Here is a 16,202-nt window from a genome sequence, read left to right as displayed (position 1 = left end):
CCTATGGTGTGCCGGGCACACACAGGGTAGGAAACCTCTCCTAGCAAGCCTCTAACCTGTGTGCCCATTTCTGGATGCGGTGGCATGGGTAGAGATACAGGTGGGTATATATACAGTTCACTCTGTGCTCCGGCGGGCAGGCGGGGGGGGGGGGGGGGCACTGAATTTAAACCCTGGCCCTGGTGGCTGCTGAAGCTGCCCATGCCCATGTTTATTTAGTAGGGTGATGGTTTAGGGCAGTCGTGGGTCTTGCTGGTTTTAGTTCTGCTTTCCTGGGTCACATTGGCAGTGTGTGCTCTACCCCACCCCCCCACCCCCACCCCAGGGTTACCGTCTCACAGGACCATGACTTGGCTCCTTTTCTTACCCAGGGTGAGGCCACAGGTCTTCAACCCTGTGTTCACTGACCCCTGACCCACCCAGATGATGCCCAGGGCGATCAGTGGGTGGAGCGAAGAAGTCCCTAGCCCCTCTCCAAGAGCATTCTGGGAGAAGGATGAATTGCAGGCCCCCCCCCCCCTCAGGCTAGGCATGTGGCTCCATTGGTAGGGTGGCTCTAGAATGCATGAAGCGGGAGGGGTGACCCTCAGGTCTGTATAAACGAGGTGTGACGGCACGGGCTTGTCACCCCAGCGTTCGGGAGGTGGAGACCAGGGACCAAGAGTTCAGGGTCATCCTTAGGCTTATGCTCTGAATTTGAGGCCAGCCTGGGCTGCAAGAGACCCTGTCTAGGAAAGAAAGGAAGGGGAGAGGAAAGGAGGGAGGGAAGAGAGTCCTCCCCTTCTCACACCGGTCTCTCTGCAGGTGGTCTCCAAAAGCCCACGGAAGGCAGAATTTAGCAGGCACAGTGAGTGTTAAGGGCGATTGGAAGAGTGCTACCAGGAAAACAGTTTCCCTCCGCCCCTCCCCTCCAAGAGCCCCTACTTGCCAAATTAAGCCCTTTCTAGAAATACAAGTTGCTCCCTGCCCAGGGCAAGGGTGGCGCAGGCAGGGGAGCTCCTGCCCTGCCCTGCGAAGCGTCCTGTCCCTGACTCTCAGAACAAAGCTTTCTCTTTCCTTCACAAAGCTCTTTAGGACTCTGGGATTAAAGGGAATTGCAGGATTATGTTTTAAGTAGATTATCACTAGGGCAAAAGACAGGGAAAACACTCTCTACCCTGTTGGGGACTTAGAATCTGCCCCAGGTCTAGCCTGGATGACCCTGGAGTAGCATCTGGCCTCTTCTGGGCTTGTTTCTCCTTCTGGAGAGAGAGAGAGAGAGAGAGAGAGAGAGAGAGAGAGAGAGAGAGAGACAGAGAGACAGAGAGAGAGAGAGAGACAGAGAGACAGAGAGAGAGACAGAGAGAGAGAGAGACAGAGAGAGAGAGAGACAGAGAGAGACAGAGAGAGAGAGAGAGAGAGAGAGAGAGAGAGAGAGAGAGAGAGAGAGAGAGAGAGAGAGAGAGAGAGAGAGCGCCCAGTAGTTGGGTTGTATGGGATGGCACACCCCTGTAATCTCAGCACTTGAGAGGCAGAGGTAGGAAGATCAAAAAGTCAATGTCATCCTTGGCTACAGAGTGAGTTCAAGGCCAGCCTGATCCCATGTTAAACATAAATAAGTTACAGTCCTCTTTGAGGACCTGAGACTTTTAGTGGATTTTGTGCCCCATAAGGTCCTCTCAAGCCCTGCTCTGTTGGCACACCAGTACCCCCAGCCATTACCAGTGTTGGTGGGTTTTGTTGTTGGTTGGTTTTGTGGTTTTGTTTGGTTGGTTTTCTTTGAGACAAGGTTTTCCTGTGTGGTGATCCTCCTGCCTCAGCCCCCTGAGTGTCGGGATTACGGGCATGAGCCCACCACATCCCTTTCCTGAAAGTGGTGGCCTTTGGCTGCAAGGCACAAGCCCTGTGATCCCATCCTGCTGAGTCACTCGGGGCTTCCCAGGGCCACAAAGGGAAAGTCTGTGGAGGGCCCAGCCTCGTGGCTTGGCATAAACCCCCAGGCATGTGATTGGGCAGCTGCAGGCGGTGGCTTCTTCCAGGGTTTGCACCGTGGAGGGCGGTTGCCTCGTTCAGAGTTAGTGCAGGTCCTTCCCTGCCCACGTTCTCCAAGATGAGGAGACATGTTTGCAAAGCCAGAGTGGCAGTGTGTGTGTGCGTGTGCGTGTGCGTGTGCGTGTGCGTGTGTGTGTGTGTGTGTGTGTGTGTGTGTTACTCCCACTTCATGTTTCCTAAGCTTTCTTGACTGATTTTTGTATATTTTGCTTTTTGACATATGTAGTCCAGGCTGGCCTCCAACCTCAGACATTCCTGCTCCATCCCCTGCAGTTCACAGATGTGCACCACCACAACTGGCTCACTGGCTAAATCACTGCTAAAAACATCTGCCTGTGGCCAGACAGTGGTGGCGCGCACGCCTTTAATCCCAGCACTCAGGAGTCAGAGGCCAGACTGGTCTACAGAGTGAGTTCCAGGAAGGCCAGTGCTATACAGAGAAGCCCTGTCTTGAAAAACCAAGAGAAAAAAGAAAAGAAAAGAAAAGAAAAGAAAAGAAAAGAAAAGAAAAGAAAAGAAAAGAAAAGAAAAGAAAAGAAAAGAAAAATCAGTCTGTGGTGAGCATGAAGAAACATGCCACTCAGATATTTTAGCCCTGTTGGGAAAGACCACTGGAAATCATCACCCCTCTGATCTCAGGATTTTGTTTCTTAGATTTATGTATATGTGTGTGTGTGTGTGTGTGTGTGTGTGTGTGTGTGCCTGAGGGTGTATATCTGTGCACCACACGCATGCCAGAGCCTATAGATGTCAGGAGAGGGTGTTGGGAGTCACCGTGTGTTTGCTGGGAACCGAACTTTGATCCTCTGCACGTGGGCCATCCCTCTCCCTCCTAATCTCAGGATTTAAAAAGGAAAAACAAAATGTCAGTGCTGGGCAGTGGAGGAAACTTCCGCTTCTGGGTAAAACAGATCTGGGGGGACGTCTTGGCCCCACCATTTCCTGGCTGTGTGTCACTGAGGACGTCATGCAGCCTCTCTGCACCCCGGGTTCCTTATAAAATGAGAATGACAACAAAGACACCACCTTATTGTGCGCATCACATGTGCCCTGGGTTGCACCAGACACCTCAATTGTATTAACTCAGTCACTTAAGATAACACAATAAAGAGGGTACGGCCAATGGCCCCATTTTATAGACGAGGAAATCCAAACACCGAGAGACTGATGTCAAGGTCACTCAGCAAGTCCATGGCGGGTCTAGGATACAAGCCAGGCTGCCTGACCTCAGGCCTGGAAAGACCTGTCCACCATACTGCTGTCTCTCACTCATCTTCCGTTGGTGGAGAACGCAGAGGGGTTGTTGGTTCCTCTCCTCCTTTCTGCCAGGGTCAGAGGGAAGCCACACAGCGCTCAGCTATATCAGGGACACCCAGTACCCAGGACACTGAGCTCTACAACAGCCCTGCTACCTGGGTGCTGGGTGCTGGGGTGGGGTGGGGTGCAGAGGGACACCCTGAGCCTGGCCCTTCACGGTCCCATCAGTGATGGGACCACCAAAGTGGAAGGGGCGGTGCTGGGTCCGGGTTCCTCAGCTCAGCCATGATGATCAGGAACTGGGAGTCAGGCTGAGTCCCTCCCATGGGGACATAGGGGACAGGCTCTGCCATCTTGAGTTGAGGGGGTGTCACAGCTTCCCAGCAGCGTAGGCAGGCAGGGAGGGGCCGCAGGTGACAAGGAGCACCCTCGAGTAGCCGACGACAGACCCGAGGAAGCTGGAGCCCAGAGGTCTAGCCCACAGGCAGCATTAGGATGGCTGGTGGCTGGGGACTGGCTGGGTGGTCTCTCCTTCCTCTAGTGTTGACTCTAGTGTCACTGCAGCTACCCCCGCCCCTGCTGCCAGCACTCCGTGAGGTGACGTGGCAGTGGGCGGCAGGATGGCTCCTGATTGGAGCACTGTCTTGGGGGGGCGGGACGAGGTAGGAGCCCAGCGGTCCTAGGGGATGCTCATGCGCTGGTGCTTCCCTCCGGGGTCCTGTTTAGGGAGCATGGACAAGTGTGTAGTGGGCCCTGGGAGTGAGGGACACGTCTCCCCTCGGCTCACTTTCCTAACCATCCTGAGGGTGCAGTTATGCCCCCACTTGTTAGGTGGAAACACTGAGGCTTGGCCAGGCCCTCGGATCCCTACAGAAGGGGTACACCAAGGAAGGGTTGGCTCTGGGATTTGGAATTTTTAGACAAGGGCTCTCAAAGTAGCCCTGGCTGGCCTCTGACTCACAGAGATCTGCCTGCCTCTGCCTCCCCAGTGCTGGGATTAAATCGTACGCCACCACACCTGGCTGGAGATGGAATTTTCACCTGGTACCTCTGACATAGGTTCTCCCCACGTTGTTCATGTTGGCTCAGAAACTCACTCTGTAGCCCAGGCTAGCCTTTAACTCTAGGCAGACCTCTTCAGCCTTCCAAGTCCTGAGACTACAGGTGTGTGTGTGTGTGTAGACTATAGGTTCTGGTACTACCAGGACCAGTCTCCCTCTTTATTGTGGTGTGTTTCAATCTTTTTTTTGTACTCTTTTTTTTTTTAAAGATTTATTTATTTATTATGTATACAGTGTTCTGCCTGCATGTATTCCTGCAGGCCAGTAGAGGGCACCAGATCTCGTTACAGACAGTTGTGAGCCACCATGTGGTTGCTGGGAATTGAACTCAGGACCTCTGGAAGAGCAGTCAGTGCTCTTAACCTCTGAGCCATCTCTCCAGCTCCCTCAATCTTTTTATGGAGATGGATAGTAGCCATGTTGGAAGATGTGAAGTGGTTTTGAACTGTATTTTCCTGGTGACTTAAGTTCTTCACTCGATTTTTTTATGCTTTTTTTTTTCCCCATGGGGATCTTACTATGTAGCCCAGGCTGACCCTCCTCTTGCCTCAGGCTCTTGTAGGCTGGGAGTATAAATGTTCAGCTTTCTTTTTTTCTTTTTCTTTCTTTCTTTCTTTCTTTCTTTCTTTCTTTCTTTTCTTTTTTTTTTTTTAGCAAATCTTTATTTTTAAATGTGAGCACCATTGTTTGTTGTTTTTTTTTTTTTTTTTAACATGGCTTAAATTCCTGGACTGGGGTGTGACTCCGTGCCAGAGTGCTTTCCTAGCATTTAAAAGACCCTTGGTTTCATCCCTCTCACCCCAGACCAAGTAACAAAACAAATGCTGGTGTGGTGACGCGAGATTGTAATCCCAGCACCTGGGAGGTAGAGACAGGAGGCTCACGAGTTCAAAGCTACTCTCAGCTAAACACCTAGTTCTGGATAGTCTGGCTACCTGAGACCCTCTTCCAATAAAAATAGAAGAAAGGAAAAATGAAAACAAAACAACAAAACACCCACTACCTGAAACAAGATTTCCCTTTGCATCCTAAATCATTATAGAGATATTCAGTGTAAATATAATTAAAAGCTTATAACTCTTTTTTAAAAATAGTTTATTTAAATTTATTTTATGCATATTGGTGTGAAGATGTCAGATCCCCCTGCAACTGGAGTTACAGACTGTTGTGAGCTGCCATGTGGGTGCTGGGAATTGAACCTGGGTCCTCTGGAAGAGTAGTCAGTGCTCTTAGCTGCTGAGCCATCTCTGCAACCCCCCCCCTTTTTTTTTTTTAAATGCAAGATCTCAAGTAGCCCGGGCTGGTGTCAAACTTACTTCACAGCCAAGAATAATTTTGCATTTCTACCTCTTGCCTCTCCCTCCTCTTGAGTGCTGGAATTGCAAGTGTACCCCACCAAGACTGGTTTATGCAGTGCTGGGGTCAAACCCTGGGCTTGGAGCATGCTGAGCCAGTGTGCTGCCAGCTGAACTAGCTGCATTGCTAGTCTCTGTTTTGTAACAGGATCCTATTCGTTAGCCCAGGCTGGCCTCAAACTGGGTATAGATCCAGAATAATCTTGAACTCCTGGTCCTTCAGCTCCTGCTTCGAAAGTGCTGGGATTATTTGTTTCAATTCATAGACTTTATTTGCAGGGTACAGTGGCGGTGGTGGTTCACATCTGAGATCTCAGCCTTCAGGAGGAAGGAGCTGGAGGAGAGAGTGGCCAGGTCCGGGCCAGCCTGGTCTACAGAGCTGAGACCTTGTCTCATGACTCCTCCTACACGATATGAAAGGAAATGAAATAGAATTGGTATCTTTTTCTTTTTAAAGACCTTTTTCGTTAAATTTATTTATTTTGTGTGTGTGGTGGTGGGGAGAAAACATGTGTGTCACCATGTCATGTGGAGGTCGAAGGACAAATTGGGGCAATCAGTTCCCTTCTTCCACCTCGTAGGTCCCAGCACGGAACTCGGGTTGGTGGGTGTTGGGGGCAAGTGTCTTTACCTGCCAGCCATCTCTCTGTCCACGCTTTGCTTCTTACAGAAGTGCTTCCTTAGGCCTACAGGAGAGTGTCTGACGGTGCAGGTGGTCCACTGGTCCCTTCTGGGCCTGCATCCCAGTTAGTATCTGGGGTCTGATGGCTGGGTGCTCACCGTTTCTGTTAACCGACTGCCATTGACATTGGAACCTACTGTTTGGGTTGTGCCCTTAAGGGTTTAAAATAACGTATAATGTCCCTATCACACCCCCACTGCAGTGGCATCTATAGGGACTCCTTTCCAGGCTGGAGTTTCATAGTAGCGTGGTTGTGCGTGTGCTTTGTACTTTGGGGGGCACAGGGTTTAACTCCTGGCATCAGCCCTCCCCACAAAAACAAAACAAAACAAAACAAAATCTTGAGATAATCTTATTCCTGGTTCCAGGGAGGGCAGGAGCCAACAACTACAACTGTGTGTGTGTGTGTGTGTGTGTGTGTGTGTGTGTGTTTGTGTGTGTTGCTCCTGTGGAGCCCCTGAAGGAGTCAGATACCGCCTGAAGCTCCTTAGCAAAGAACTCAAATACACAACTGTAGCTGGGTGGCGGCACCCACCTTTAATCCCAGCACTTGGGAGGCAGAGCCAGGCGGATCTCTGTGAGTTCGAGGCCAGCCTGGTCTACAGAGTGAGTTCCAGGAAAGGCACAAGCTACACAGAGAAACCCTGTCTAAAAAAAAAAAAAAAAAAAACCAAATCCAAAACCAAAACCAAAACCAACAACCAAAAAAAAAAAAAAAAAAAAAAAGACACAACTGTCAGGAATACGACACTTGCTTCATTTTTTTTTTTTTTTTTTTTTTTCCATTTTGGCTAATGATAGAAGAGAACAAATACCCATGTTGTGGCTTCTCAGTACTGTTCCCAAAAGGAGGAGATAAATCTAATGCAAACATCCTAATGAATATTTACTTCAAATATTTAACAACCAGACCTCAGGACACAGGCCATGGTGCTGGAGGAATGATCTGAGAGGCTCCAACTAAGGCTCGTGGCTGACTTAGAAGGATGAGTGATTCCTGGGGATGAGCCAGCAAGAGGTGACACCCAGGGCCAGCAATTATTTACCAGCTGGCTTGGGAGAAATTCAAAAACCACTGGGCCAGCACTGCTGATACCAGCTAAGTAGCAGCCCAGGGTCCAGCCTCACTTCGTCTCCACCCTGCCTGGATTACAGATAAAATGGCAGGAGGCAAAGCCTTGTTGAGGAGGACAAATCAAGACAGAAACTTGCCAGGTACAGTGGTGTGTATGCCTTTGGTCCCTGCACTCGGGAGGCAGAGATCTCTGTGAGTTCAAGGCCAGCCTGGTCTACAGAGTGAGCGCCAGGCCAGCTAAAGCTTCATAGTGAGACCCTGTCTCAGAAAAAAAAGACAGTCACTTGTCCCAAGTATTCAAGAGATGAAAGCAAATGGATTACCTGAGTTTAGGAGTTCAAGGCTGGCCTGGGCATCGGGGTTTTGCTACATGTTCCCTTTTGGCCCTTTTTGGCTGTTGTTTATTTTATTCAATGTCTCGTGTTCTCTAGATTGGCCTAGAACTCATTGTGTAGCCAAGGCTGACCTTTAACTTGGGATCCTCTGGCTTCTACCTCTCAAGGGCTGGAATTACAGGCTTGTAACCTCAAACGAGGTACTCCAGGCTGGTTTGCAGTTAGAGCAATCCTTCTGCCTCAGCCTTCTGAGTGTGGAGATTATAGGTGTGTGTCATTGTGTCTTGTGATTCCTTTCTCTTAAAAGGTAAACTAATGGAGCCGGGAGATGGTTCACTGGGTAAAGCGCTTGCTGGACAAACAGAAGGATCTCTGGCACCCACATAAAATTGGGTGTGGCCAGTCTGTAAATTCCAGCTCTGATAGACAGAGACAGGTAGATCCTGGGGGCTTGCTGGTCAGTCAGTCTGGCCAAAGCTGTGAGCACTGAGTTTGGTGAGAAATCCAGTCTCAGTAAAGAAATACAACGGAGAAGCGATTGAGGAAGACATCCAATGAAGAGTGAGTGTACTTGCACATGTGTGTGCATACACAGGGATATACCACAACCACCAAACTAATCGATTAAATATGTAAACAAGATAATTAGCTTTGGTAATCTGTGGAGAGGAAAAACTATTAGATATTTTTAGATATTTAATAGGAAAAACTATTAGATAAAAACTATTAGATGTGTCTTCTTCTGCCAAGAGTTTACATGATGGTGTCTTCACCCAACCCTGGCCTGCTGAGGGCAGGATTGTCTGTGAACACTCTATACCAGGCCTGACCAGGCTATGGAAACCTGTCTGTTGGATTAATGGCAGATATGACCTTGAAACAGGCTCATGCACCTTCCACAGCAATGAACTGCCCTTCTGTGGACACTCTTCTCCTCACTGGCCAAGTAGTCACATTGGTAGTGCTGATAGAAAAGCTAGATCTAACCCCGAGGGCCTCCATAGAAGAAGGCAGCCAGCTGGAAGCAAGTCAAGAGGAATAGCCTGAATCTTTGACCACAGAGCTGCCCTTCTGAGCTAAGCTTCCAGGTTCAAGTGAGGGTAGACATGTGTGTGTGTGTGTGTGTGTGTGTGTGTGTGTGTGTGTGTGTGTGTGTGTGTGTGTGCAATGTAGATCAGGCTGACCTTGAACTTCACAGTGATCCTTCTGCTTTGATTCTGGGAGGACAGGCCTTCTACACCAGGCCCACTGGAGAGATATCATCTCAGTCCAGGCAATTTGAACTCAGAATAAGAACAAATAAATGGAGGCTGGAGAGATGGCTCAGCGGTTAAGAGCATTAGCTGTTCTTCTAGAGGTCCTGAGTTCAATTCCCAGCACCCACAAGGTGGCTCACAGCCATCTGTAATGAGATCTAGCACCCTTTCCTGGCTCGCAGGCATACATGCAGACAGAACACTGTATACATAATCAATAAATAAATCTTAAAAAAAAAAAAAAAGAACAAATAAACGCCCAACAGGCAGGCTGGAGTACTATCATGGAAATTTCCAGAAAACCTAAAGATTCAGAGCCTCCTTGATTCCACACACTCCCAGCCCAAGAAGAGAATTTTATCAGTCCATTGCCCGGAGGGCTAGGACAGGTGACATGCTGGTGGCCAGAGGCTAGCCATAGGGTGTCACTACCTTGATAATATTCATGTATCCAAAAGCCTAAAGCCAGACACGGTGATGCATACCTATAATCCCCAGCATTTTAAGAGGTAGAGGCAGGACGATCAGGAAGTTTAACATTCGCAGCTACATAGTGAGTTTGAACCTGGGATCCATGAGACCCTATCACAAGACAAAACAAGAACCTGAGGCCTGTGGATGGCCATCACTGGTACTGTGCTTGCCTGGCATGAACCAGGCTCTAGGTTCCATCTCCAGTGCCTCATAAACCGGCCTTAGTAATGTAATCACGACACAGGGAGTTGGAGGCAGGAAGATCACAAGTTCAAGGCCATCCTCAACTGCACAGCTATTTTAAGGCCAGCCCTAGATACATGAGACCCTGTCTCAAACAAACGAACACACAAAAATGCAGGTGGGTGGCGAGATGGCTCAGCGGGAAAAGACACTTGCCATGCATGTCTGGAGATCTGCGTTCCATCCACAGGACCCAGGAGAAGATAAAAGGAAAGCACAGACTCTGCAGAGTCGTGCCCTGACTACCACGCTTGTTATCCCCACCCCACGTCATACACAATAATAATAATAATAAAATGAAGTAAAAAAAAAAACCAACAATCTGGGGTCAGCAAGATGGCTCAGAAATTAATGCACTTGCCTCCAAGACTGATGACCTGTGTGGTGGGAGGAGAGAACCAGCTCCCGAAAGTTGTCCTGTGACCTCCTCATGTGCATCCCGGCAAGTGTACACCCATACCTATACACACACAAAAAACAAAGAAGGAAATGCTAAAAGAATATTTCAAGTCTGACACACAAGGTGGACCAATTGTGAGGACCTGCCTGGTCACACAAACAGAATGATCAGACTGAATGGCTGGCAGAAGGTTACACCAAGTCACAGAGTGTGCTCAGGGTGGTGCCCCTGGCACAGAGAGGTGTGTGGCAGCCTCAGACCCAGAGGGCCCTGGGGCACCTGTCTCTGATGTCTTTGTGTCTTGGGCACTAAGCATAGTGTCCAGCCAAGTCACCCTGGGCTGCAGAGACGTCCATGATGTGGTAGACTGCAGCTCCAAACAATCCTGTCTGCTTGGTCAGCCTCTCTGAGACTCCATTTATCCGTAAAGTGGGGGAAATCAAACCTCAGATTAAAGGCTGGACTTCATGGGCTCAGAGCACGTCAACAGAAAGTCAGTTGGTTTGGTCTGTTTTATGCTAGGGATTGAACCCCAGACCATAGGGATTGAACCCCGGACTGTAGGGATTGAACCCTGGGCCAGACAGCAGGCAAGCACTGCCTCTGAGCCACAGCCTTAGGCCTCTTATTGCTTTTTATTTTGAAACAGGGTCTCACTAAGTTCCAGGACTGGTCTTGAACTCTCTCTGTGGCTCAAAGAGGCCCTGATGACCCTCCTGTCTTAACCTCTGATGTAGCTGGGATTCCTAGGATATTAGGTCCTGGTGGTGGTGGTGGTGGTGGTGGTGGTGGTGGTGTGTGTGTGTGTGTGTGTGTGTGTGTGTGTGTGTGTGTGTAGCTCTGGCTGGCCTGCTGTAGATCTGTGGACCAGGCTGGCCTTGAACTCAGAGATCTGTCTGCCTTTGCCTCTTAAGTGCTGGGATTGGTGGCATGTACTATCATATCACATCCAGCTCTTGTTTGTTTTCCATGTTTGCCTGCATGTATGTTTGTGTACCGTGTGCATGCCTGGTACCGAAGAAAGGCAGAAGAGGATGTTAGATCCCCTAGAAGGCTAGAGTTACAGACGGGTGTGAGCCACCATGTGGGTGCTGGGACTCAAATCCGGGTCCTCTGGAAGAGTGGCCAGTGTTCTTAACTTGCTGAGCTGTCTCTACAGCCCTTTGTGGGTTTTTTGTTTTGTTTTGTTTTGTTTTGTTCTGTTTTGTTTCGAGACAGGGTTTCTCTGTGTAGCCTTGGCTGTCTTGGAACTCACTCTGTAGACCAGGCTGGCCTCAAACTCAGAGATCTACCCGCCTCTGCCTCCCAAGTGCTGGGATTAAAGGCATGCGACACCACTGCCCGGCTGTTTGTTTTTGAGACAGGGTCTTATGTAGCCCAGGCTAGCTTCAAAATTGATAATACCCAAGGGTGACCTTGAGCTCCTGCCTCCAGCTCCCCAGTTCTGGAAAGACCACCCACTGCCCCCGTGCCTTATTTTGTGATGCTGAGGCTTGAACCCAGGGCCTTCTGCATGTTTGGCACAAACGTGGTACCAACTGAGCTTCATTCCCAACCTTTGTTTTGTCTTTTTTTTTTTTTTTTTTTTTTAATACAGGATCTTACTTTTTGCCTAGACTGGCCTGGAATCTATTATGTAGCTCAGGCTGGCCTTGGACTTGCCTGGAAGCTCTTGCCTCTGCTCCTCAGGTGCGGGGATTGCAAGTGTGAGCCGCCGTGCTGGGCTTAATTCAAAGATCTCATGGCTTTATTTCTGACTCTACCTTAGGGCAATGCTTTGGCCTTTAAATTGGAATAAGTGTCCTTATGGACTGAGCAAAGGTGGCTGGTTTTACAGGTAGAGAAGGACTGACCAGGGCAGAGACCAAGAAGAAAAAGTGAATAGGTAGGTTCAATTGTTTTCCTTCTCAAGTGGGGATGGGAAGGTGATACAATAAACATAACTAACTGGAGGGTGGGGACTCAGAAGGCCCCCTCCCCTCCCTGAGGATTTATAGGCCGTTAATGGTTGTGGGGACAGCAAGAGACACTAGTAGGGTGCTCATGCTCCTATAAATAACCCTTGACCCTTGCTCCTGTAAGCAAGCCTGATGAAACGTTCTGGCTCACACACATACACACAAAAACCACGAAATTAGAAAGGAGACTAGCTGGGAAGGAGGGCAAGATAGGAGAGCGAAAATATGATCAAAATCCATTATACACATGCAGGAAATGATCCAAAAACAGTTTTAAGAGAGAGAGAGAGAGAGAGAGAGAGAGAGAGAAAGAACTTTCGGTTACTATTTTATTTTATTTTGTATTTATTTTTAAGAGATGGGGTCTTGCTATGTTGCCCAGACTGGTGGCTTGACTTCCTGGGTTTAAGCAATTCCCCTGCCTCAGCTTCCTGAGTAGCTGGAATTACTGAGGCACCACTGTCCAGTGAGTTACTTCTTTGGAACAAGGATTAAGGTAGAAGGAAGTTCAGTATCTCCCTGACTCAAACGAGTCCCCGCGGGACGTACCTCTGCCCCAGATTTCTCCTGCTTTCTTGGATGATACGGCAGATAAGTTGGCTTGACTTGATGACGTGGATCTTGAGCTTGGTATTCCCCAGTGCTGAGGCTTGGTCAAAACAATGGCCTAGTAGAGACTGCAAATTTAACGTTCTCAAGTTTATTTATTTTAGACACGTTCTCCTGTAGTCCAGAACTCCTGATCCTCCTGTCTCCGCAACTGGAGTGCTGGGATTATAAGCATGCATCGCCACACACATTATCAGTTTACCTCTTTGATTCTTTTCTCCCCTGTCTTCCCAACTTCTAAGCACCCGGGAAGCTCCACACTTTCGAGACAGTGTCCCAGAAGCATCTGGACAGAGCCCTGTTCTCCTCCCGATCCTTCCAGGTTCAGGAACCATTTGGTCTCTTCTCATCTGGGTCTTCCTTCATCCCATGAGCTCCACCCAGGGCCAAGTCTCTGAAAGCAAGGGGCTCATTCTGGAGGGAGAATGGAAACCTGGGGCTTGAGGGAGCTGGAGCTTCCCAGGTTGGAAGCAGGACACTTGCACAGACTCCTGAGATGGAGGTAGTGAGTGCAGTTCTCAGAGCCGGTCCCTGTCTTTATCTGTGGGCTAAGGTGGCAAAGTCACACTCCCTCTCCAAGGAACGAAGGTTCTCCTGACAGGCACAGGGAGGCCTGTGTCCCACTTGAAGGCGGCGCTCGAGCATGGGCACTGTTCTAGCGATGCACACCAGCTTCTTCTGACCTCCCTGAACCTGCCAGCGCTCAGGGGTGACTCAGCAGCTCTTGCCTGCTTTGTACCAGCTGCTCCTGCGCCCCACCCTGCCTGTAGCTCTTAGTGCATGTTCTCAGGGGAGCAGCGGTGGGTAGACTTGGCAGGACAACGTAATACACTGTGACCGAGCAACATCCTGGAAGTACAGGGCCTTAAGGCGCCAAAGGGAACCTGTGTGTCAGGGATGGATGGAGCTGAGGGCCTGCTGGGGGCTGGCTTCCCAGAGTGGGAGGGTAAGAGAAGCCTCCTTGTGTGACATTTCCACTCTGCCCCTAGTACATTGCCCCCATATACAGTTGGTGTCCAATAAATGTGTTGTGTATCACAACAACAAAATGTAAATGCTAATAATAAGAAACAGGAAACTTTCCTGAAGCACAGAAAAGGTTTCCCTGGCTGAGGATGTAGCTCGGTGGTAGAACACTTGTCCAGCATGTGTGACGTCCTGGGTTCAAGTACTAAGAGGGAAAGAATTACCCTAGTACTTGGGAGGTAAAGGCAAGGAGAATCCATGAAAGTTCAAAGTCAGCTTGGGCTACATAGCAGTTTTTTGTTTTATCTGAGACAGCATCTCCATATGTAGCCCTGTCTGGGATGGAACTTACTATGTAGACTAGGCTGGCCTAGAATTCACAGAGATCCTCTACCTCTGCCTCGTGGGTGCTGGGATTAAAGGTGTGGGCCACCACATCTAGCTACATAACAGGTTTTAGGCCAACCAGGGCTCCCTAGCAGGCTCCTGTTCCAGCCAAGTCAAGCCAAACTTCTGGACCGATGATGTAACCCGATGGATAGAATGCTTACCTAGCATGCTAGAGGCCCTTGGGTTTGATCCCCAACACTGCATACACTGGGATGGTAGAGGCAGAGGATCAAGGGGTCATCCTCAGCTCCGTAGCAAGTTCGAAGCAAGCCTGGGCTGCATGTGACTCTCACAAAACAACACAAAAAACACTAAACCAAAGCAAAGCAACAAGGACAAGGAAGGGAGATAACGATAGAAAGAAGAGAAAACAAACAGTTCTTAAGCCTGGCTGGGTCGGCTGTTAAGTATTGAATCCCTTCCTTCCCATTCAGAACAGTGCGATGACGTCTCAAAACGAACATTTGTTCTCCTGTGTCATTGACCAGAATGAAGGCTTGTGGCCGTGAGGGAGGATGGGAAATGTAGTTTCATTGTAGGTGCTCCTGTATGGAGCTAAAGGGGGTTCTGAAGAGGGCTGACTGTCAAGTTCGAGGAGCAGAGGTGAATGATAATGGGAGTAGCCATGAGGAGGCACGACAGCTGCTTGCTACCATAAGGAGTTGCTGATGAAATAGCATTCCAGGCAACGTTGGGTGCAGGCAGAAAAATCAGACGCTGGAGGCTGTAGGGTGCTTGCCTGGGGTTGGGGTGCTTGTCCAGTGTTTAATAGGAAGAGTTGTCCTTGAGATGGCTAAGCCCACTGGATGGTGGTGGCGCACGCCTTTAATCCCAGCACTTGGGAGGCAGAGGCAGGCAGATCTCTGTGAGTTTGAGGCCAGCCTGGTCTCCAAATTGAGTTCGAGGAAAGGTGCAAAGATACACAGAGAAACCCTGTCTAGAAAAACCAAAAAAAAAAAAAAAAAAAAAAATGCCTGTCAAATGAAGAATGGATTAAGAAAATGTGGTACATGTACACAATGGAGTATTACTCAGCAGAGAAAAACAATGACAGCATGAAATTTGCAGGCAAATGAAAAGAACTAGAAAATATCCTGAGTGAGGTATCCCAAACCCCAGAAAGACAAACATGGTGTGTACTCACTCATAAGTGGATTCTCGATATAAAGCAAAGAACAATCAGACTGCAACCCACAGAACCAGGAAGGCTATATAGCAGCGGGGACCCTAGAATGACTGTGGCTTAGAATAAGTTTTGGTTTTACTCAATCACTGGGCAAGCCTCAATCAAACATTTCACAATTAGGGTAAGAATTTATACTGTATCAAGCCGACAACAGAAAAATGAATTTTAAAAAAAGTGAAGGAAAAAAAAAAAGAGAGATGGCTAAGCCCATATTTAGTAACATCCAAGGTCCCCAGGCCACTCAGGAAGGCCAGTGCAACCAGAGAGAGTTAGGCTGGGGTCTAACTGAGGGACACTGGTGGGAGAGAGCCTCTCCTTGAGACACTTTGCGGGGATGGGCTCTCAGGGATGAGGGGACTCGAGGTGGCAGTTTGGAAGAGTGGTGTATGGGCCCAGGACACATCACTGTGGCCTGCGGCGTTTGGTGGCAGCAGTGGCTGCCCTCTGGGGTCTCCCTTCAGGGAATTATACATAGGAATTAGTGGTCTCCTTGGGACTTGACGGAAATCCACCACACAAAACCAAAAGCTAGCCGGGCGGAGGTGGCGCACGCCTTTAATCCCAGCACTTGGGAGGCAGAGGCAGGCGGATCTCTGTGAGTTCAAGGCCAACCTGGTCTACAGAGGGAGTTCCAGGATACCCAGAGCTGTTATACAGAGAAACCCTGTCTCAAAAAAACCAACCAAACAAACAACAAACCAACAAAAAAACCAAAGCCATCAGGAAACTCTGCTGCCAGTGTGGCTCATGGTTCTTGGGCAAGATATTTTTTCAGTTCCCTGAAAACTGTAGCTTCCAGGAGATGGAGGTAGGAGTGTTTTCTTTTTACATTTACATTTTCTTGCACATGTATTAATCTACATTTTCCTCGTAATCCTAAGCAATGTGGACACCTAGATGTGATAGAGTATGAGTTAATGTAGC

The sequence above is a fragment of the Peromyscus maniculatus genome, chromosome 21 (genome assembly GCF_049852395.1).
Source record: "Peromyscus maniculatus bairdii isolate BWxNUB_F1_BW_parent chromosome 21, HU_Pman_BW_mat_3.1, whole genome shotgun sequence".
NCBI classification, from domain to species: Eukaryota; Metazoa; Chordata; class Mammalia; order Rodentia; family Cricetidae; genus Peromyscus; species Peromyscus maniculatus.
This window is presented reverse-complemented; position numbering follows the sequence as displayed.